The sequence below is a fragment of the Solanum stenotomum genome, chromosome 1 (genome assembly GCF_019186545.1).
Source record: "Solanum stenotomum isolate F172 chromosome 1, ASM1918654v1, whole genome shotgun sequence".
Lineage (NCBI taxonomy): Eukaryota > Viridiplantae > Streptophyta > Magnoliopsida > Solanales > Solanaceae > Solanum > Solanum stenotomum.
The window spans coordinates 95,897,263-95,903,262 of NC_064282.1; the positions used below are offsets into that span (position 1 = coordinate 95,897,263).

Below are 6,000 nucleotides of genomic sequence, written 5' to 3' on the forward strand. Positions count from 1 at the left end.
AGGCTTAGAAAACTTATAGATACTACTAACATATAACTACCAGAGAGGGCAATGTATAAAATGCTAAAGGACAAAAATAAGATAAACAAATCTCACATGCTACAACGAAAGGAAAATGGCCCATTTTTTATTTTAACAAAGTTTGGCACAGGGAGCATTCACACAAAAATAATTCTAGGAATAAACCTATATTTGGACAGAATGAAGACAATGCCTGCAACAAAGAATATATTTGAGGAAATCTGCCTAAAAGAGGGACTAACCAATATTACAATCATATACTCAACTTAAGAAAATAAAACAAAGAATAACTTAGAAGATCAGTCCAATGACCTCAAACCCACTTCTAAAAGCTATTCAAATAAAAACAAGAAATATTAACTCTTAAGCAGTAAGCCATTTAAACATCAAATACTAAACCGAAGAGGGTAGAAATGAGCTAAAGATTGCTCTATATAGTGAGAAAACAGACCCTAACATATCACAGAGAGGAAGCATAAAACAGCCTACCACTATATCGGACAATGACTCAGAAGCGTCCCTAAGAAACACTTTAAGCATACTTCAAGGTTAAGACAGAAAAAAAACACATACAAACTAAGCTAAAATAGAGAAAATCAACGCCGAACGAGAACTGTACTAATGTCACTTAAAACTACTCAATACCAATTGACAACAATACAATAACGCGCAAACTTTCGGATTACAACACTTGAAAGACGAAAAGGCTGAACTATAGGCATCACACTTGAGAATAGGAACGAGGAAAAAAAAAGACATGCTGCGATCTAGAAAAAAGAAAACTAAAACTTGCCCTTCACAATAGACTCAACCGAAATAAACTAGTAAAGAATCGAAACGGACAGCAACAAGTTCGATCTAAGAGCTCAAAACAATAGCGGGCACGACACACAACTCATAACGTCGACATCTTGGTCCATTTTATTTAACTTGAGGTGGGAGAATGAAGGAAATGACATCTAACATCAACCCCATTACACTTTTACGATGATAAGAAAGGGAGCAAGATGAGTAGAACATTTTGACAGCTAAACCCAAAGGGCAGTTGAGAACACAAAGGGACAGCAAAGGAGACAAAATAGCATAGCCGACACACTAGAAGTGTAAATCACATAGATATAGACAAGCATGGCCAATATGAATCCAAAGCAAATTCCATTAACCGAATTCAAGCTTACTTCCCGAAAACTCACAAGAAAAAACAGGTATCAAATACACGCAACGTGCTATAATGAGAACGAAATACAGAGAGAGGGACGATACCTTTCTCGAGGCAACGAAACTAGGACAATAACGAGTAGAGGAGACAGCGGGCTTTTGTAACGCGCCAATTCGAGGTTCAAGCACCACACCAAGAGAAGCTAAACGAAACCGAATAAAAATTCTCCCGGAACCTTTGAACTCTTATAACTTTTTCCGATTCTCTTCCTAACTTTTCTCTCCAAATGTTTGTATGTGAATGTTTTGACCAGTAGCTTGTGTTCCTCTCAAATTCTGACTAAAATCTCCAATATTTCCTCTAACAACAAATTTTTCCAAAAAAAAAATCCCCCCTACACATGAACAGAAAAGGTGTTTATATAAGGGGAAATTAGGGTTCGGATTTTTTTTGGGGGGAAAAGATTAGGGCAATTTCAACTTCAAGGACTACAAATTTGAATTTCAAAAACCTTTCACAATTTAGGGGAGGCACCCTTTTTCTGAATTTTCGCCCCATTCCGGAAGAGGAAAGGGGCGATGAACGCTCTTGATCAATTCCAATGTCCATGGGCGCCGATGTGGCCTTATCTCGTACCATTAAGGACGAAACACGTGCTTTTACTGCTGCCGCGACTGGAAAGAAGGAGACGTTGTGGAAGACGACAAGGCATTGGCGTACTATTGCTGAAGATGTTGCTATCGTTCGGGATTCGCTGTTGAAGGAAAGATCTGGGTCTTTCTATGTGGACAAAGTTTTGGGCTGGGTCGGGTAGCAGGAGCTGGGTCGGCTGGGAATTGAGGAATGGGGCTTTTGTTGACTTGGAAAATGGGTTTGGGCTTGTTGTTTTGTTGAAATTGAGGCCCAAAAATGGCTTGCAAGAATTGAAATAATTGTTAAGGGGGGAATCAAATTTGTAATTTAGGACTTGGCCAAATGAGTAGCAAAATTAGCCAATTTAAGTTACAAATATGGCCAAACTTAGTTAATTGGAACAAGTTCGGCTAGTAGTTAAAACAAGATGAATTAATATAATTAATTTATGAGCTTATCAATCTTAACGAAATAAAACAATTGACTTAATTATAAACTAATTACTTCAAAAATATAAACTATTATATAACTAAACTAATTAACCAAATATTTAAGTAAAACTAAATATTTTTGGGACAATTTTCGAATGATCATAAAATATACTAATTATATGCATAATTATGTAAAACAAATATATTATCTAAAAATTATAAAAAGTGACAAAGCTATTTGAAATAACTTGCAAACTATTTTTTGATTTTTTTTTTTTAATATAAAACTAATTATTTTAAAACGTTTAAAATTGAAGAAGCTCGATGATTAATCTATATTGTGGATGTCCAAAATTGGGTGTCAACAACTGTCCCTCGTTTGACTTGGATTGATGAAAGAAATCCAAGGCAAATGAAATTGACAAATCCAATTTTGACCGACCACATCTTCATCTTTGGAAAAAGGATTTGGTACAGACTTTAGGAATTATGGCCGAACCCTAGAAGTGGGTTTCCTACATATCTCAGGCTATATGAGAATTCAGGCTACTTGTAGTTCGATATGCTTGATCTTACGCACGATTTTGAAGGAATTCAAAAGTCATCCTGATACCGAATTATGAAGAGACCGGGATGCTCGAGAATAAGATTTAACAGCGTGTGTTGGAATGCAGCCGAGTTTTCAACATTGAGCCCGCCTACATATCCCTCTGCTTAGGGAATCAGGTTGCTTGTAGTTCGACTCTATCGGTTGAAAAGGAAATCTATTATGCTAGATCACCTTTGGTTCTGGAAAAGTGACAAAGCAAGTCGAGTATGAAAAAGAGGCTTGCAACCTCTTAGCCATGAATGTGGCGCGCTTCACACCCATAATTAAGAACTTACACGGACATAATTCCCAAATCTCTTGGCACATTTGTCACTTGGATTGGAAAGCCGCTTCTGGTAGAGACCAGAAATTTTCGGAAGCGAAACTGAAACCGACAAACCTAAGAAAAACCCACATGCCTTCTGATAGGGGTGTGGTTTGATTGTGGTGGAAGTTGCTCCTCTGCTCGCGTCCTAAGAGTTTGACACTCCTCTTTGGACTGTGTCCCAGTTCGCTGCTAAGAAAAAGTTCCACGTTGTGCTGCATCCCTTTTGATGTCGTCCGCACCTGTGGTTTGTTTTGGAGAATTCATCCTTTTGGATGCTCTCGACAAAGACTGAGATAAAACTCATCAGTATAAAAATGCAATTCAAATGGGAGACAGTGTCTTTTACCGTCTTGACACTTAATTGTTCTCCTTGAATATTTGACGTCAACTCTATCGGGTTTGACGTGAAGCAAATAAAGTTTGTGCCTCATATTTGCAATATAATCTTCAATGTACTCTTCCTTTGATGTCAAAGAAATAAAAATAAGCCGATGTAATATATTGATAGTTCTTTTGATGTCGTTGTTGCAAAGAAAAATGATGTTGCCGATGTCGATCCCCTTTTGATAGGCGAATCTTTCTCGCGATGCGTGAATTTTTTTCCCGCGATGTATGAATCTCTTTTCGCGATGCGTGAATCTTCTCTTGCAATGTATGAAGCTTCTCTTGCTATGCATGAATCCTTTTTCCGCGATGCATGAATCTTCTCTTGATTATGCATGGCTTCTTCGCGATGCATGATTTTTTCGCGATGCATGACTTCTTTCTCTTGCAATGTATGATTTCTTTCTCTTGTAATATATGAATCTTTTTTCTTCTCTTGTAATACATGAATCTCTTTCCCGCGATGCATGACTTCTTTTCCGCGATGCATGATTTCTTTCTCTTGCAATGCGTGAATCTCTTTTCTCGCGATGCATGAATCTTTCTCTTGCAATGCATGAATCTCTTTTCTCGTGATGCATGAATCTTTTCTTGCAATGCATGACATTCTTTGTCCCGCGATGCATGAATTTCTTTCTCGCGATGCATGACTTTTTTCTCTTGCTATGCATGAATCTTTTCGCGCGATGCATGAATCTCTTTCGCAATGCATGAATCTTTTTCCTTGATGCCTCCCTGGTACCGAATGAAGATAATGCTCCACCGAGCAATATAGGTGATCTTCTGGGTATCTTCTGGGACGGCGGTATCGTCTCAATCGACAATATAAATAAAAATGACCCTCGGAGTAGTGGTATCATCTCATTTGACAATACGATATAAATGACTCTCCGGGTAGTGATATCGTCTCATTCGACAATACAATATAAATAACCTTCAGGGTAAGAATATTATTATATCTGATAATATAATGTAGATAAATATCTTCTAGGTATCTTTAGTTACTGGAAAATAATAATATTTCTCTCTTCAAGGTTTTCATTTGTCCCACCTCTGAACATAATTGCATGTTCATTATGAACCTTGCCTTGCTTAGAATTTGAATAAAGTAATGCTACTCATATTCCCAATTTTTGGTATAAGAAACATAAAATATTTCCTGCATCCACAGAAAAGTTATCAATTTGGAGAGCGCTTCGCCCTTTTGACTTATCCATATTCATTGGATGGAAGAATATGCCGATTTTGCGGCAAACCTATAGACCTGCATCCACAGAAAAATTGTTAGTTTTTTTTTACAAAATGAACCGATCTGTGTCGATCTCTTCGGTTGTCTGCTCCTTGTCTTGCTATCTTCGGTGGATTTCTCCGATCTCCCGCTTCTTGATAGATAAGACAAAACAATTTTTTTTTTTTTTTTTTGGTACAAATATAATTGAAACATGAAGGAAAAGTTTTTAAGGAAAATAGATTTTCAAAAGTAATGTTTAGAAAAAGTCACTGCCAAGTGTCATGTCACGTCAAGTTTAATGAACGTCATTCGGAGTTGGTGTTTTGAGATCTGCTGAAATACTTGCTGGGAAGTATTCAAAATTGTTCCAAACTGCCGATGAACCTTATTGAAATTTTTGAGGTCATCCTCAAAAATTTCTGTCCCTGTTAACTATCTTGACTTATCTCGAACTGTTGATAAGCAAATCACGAAATTTTTGAGATCTTCTTAAAAATTTTTGTCCCAGTTGCAAATCTCAAAGTAACTTCAGTACTGACTTTGTTGGAAAAGATCTTCTTGAGAATTTTTGAGTCCCTCTCAAAATTTTGTCCTAGTTTCTATTGTAAAGCGAAATAGAAATCTTACGGGAGATATGACCGAACCGTTATGGCGCCTACGTATCCCGTTGAGGCAGGAATCAGGTCAAACGTAGTTCCCCCTCAAGGATTAGTAAAAATAATAAAATTACACATAAGCCGACCGAGGCCGACACAGGCCGCCTACGTATCTCATTCTTGAGAATTCAGGTCGAACGTAGTTCAAATACAAAAGGAAACATTAAAAGGGAATAAAAAAGATGACCGAGGCCGACATAGGCCGCCTACGTATCTCAATCTTGAGAATTCAGGTCAGACGTAGTTCATTACATATGGATAGATTTAAAAAAAAAAGCAATTACAAGCAAATAGAACGATTACAAGGAAATGACAGAAATACAAACCGAAACTTCACACGTAGTATCTCTTGACAGCGTCTGAGTTGATTGGTTTCGGCCATTCGGTGCCATCCATCTCCGACAGGATCAAGGCACCTCCAGATAATACTTTGCGAACCATGTAGGGTCCTTGCCAATTTGGTGCAAATTTCCCTTTGTACTCATCCTGATGAGGGAAAATGCGTTTAAGGACCAACTGACCCACTTCAAATGTTCTGGTTCTTACCTTCTTGTGGAAAGCACGAATC

The 6,000-nt window shown here is 37.5% G+C and overlaps 1 protein-coding gene and 1 pseudogene across 1 annotated transcript in view; one reads left to right on the plus strand and one right to left on the minus strand.

Moving 5' to 3' along the window:
- The window catches only part of LOC125853235 (receptor-like protein Cf-9), a 333,480-nt gene that overhangs the window by 278,991 nt on the left and 48,489 nt on the right, over positions 1-6,000 (minus strand). The window lies entirely within an intron of this gene.
- LOC125859768 (putative pentatricopeptide repeat-containing protein At1g10330) overlaps positions 1-6,000 on the plus strand; it is a 157,580-nt pseudogene that overhangs the window by 131,719 nt on the left and 19,861 nt on the right.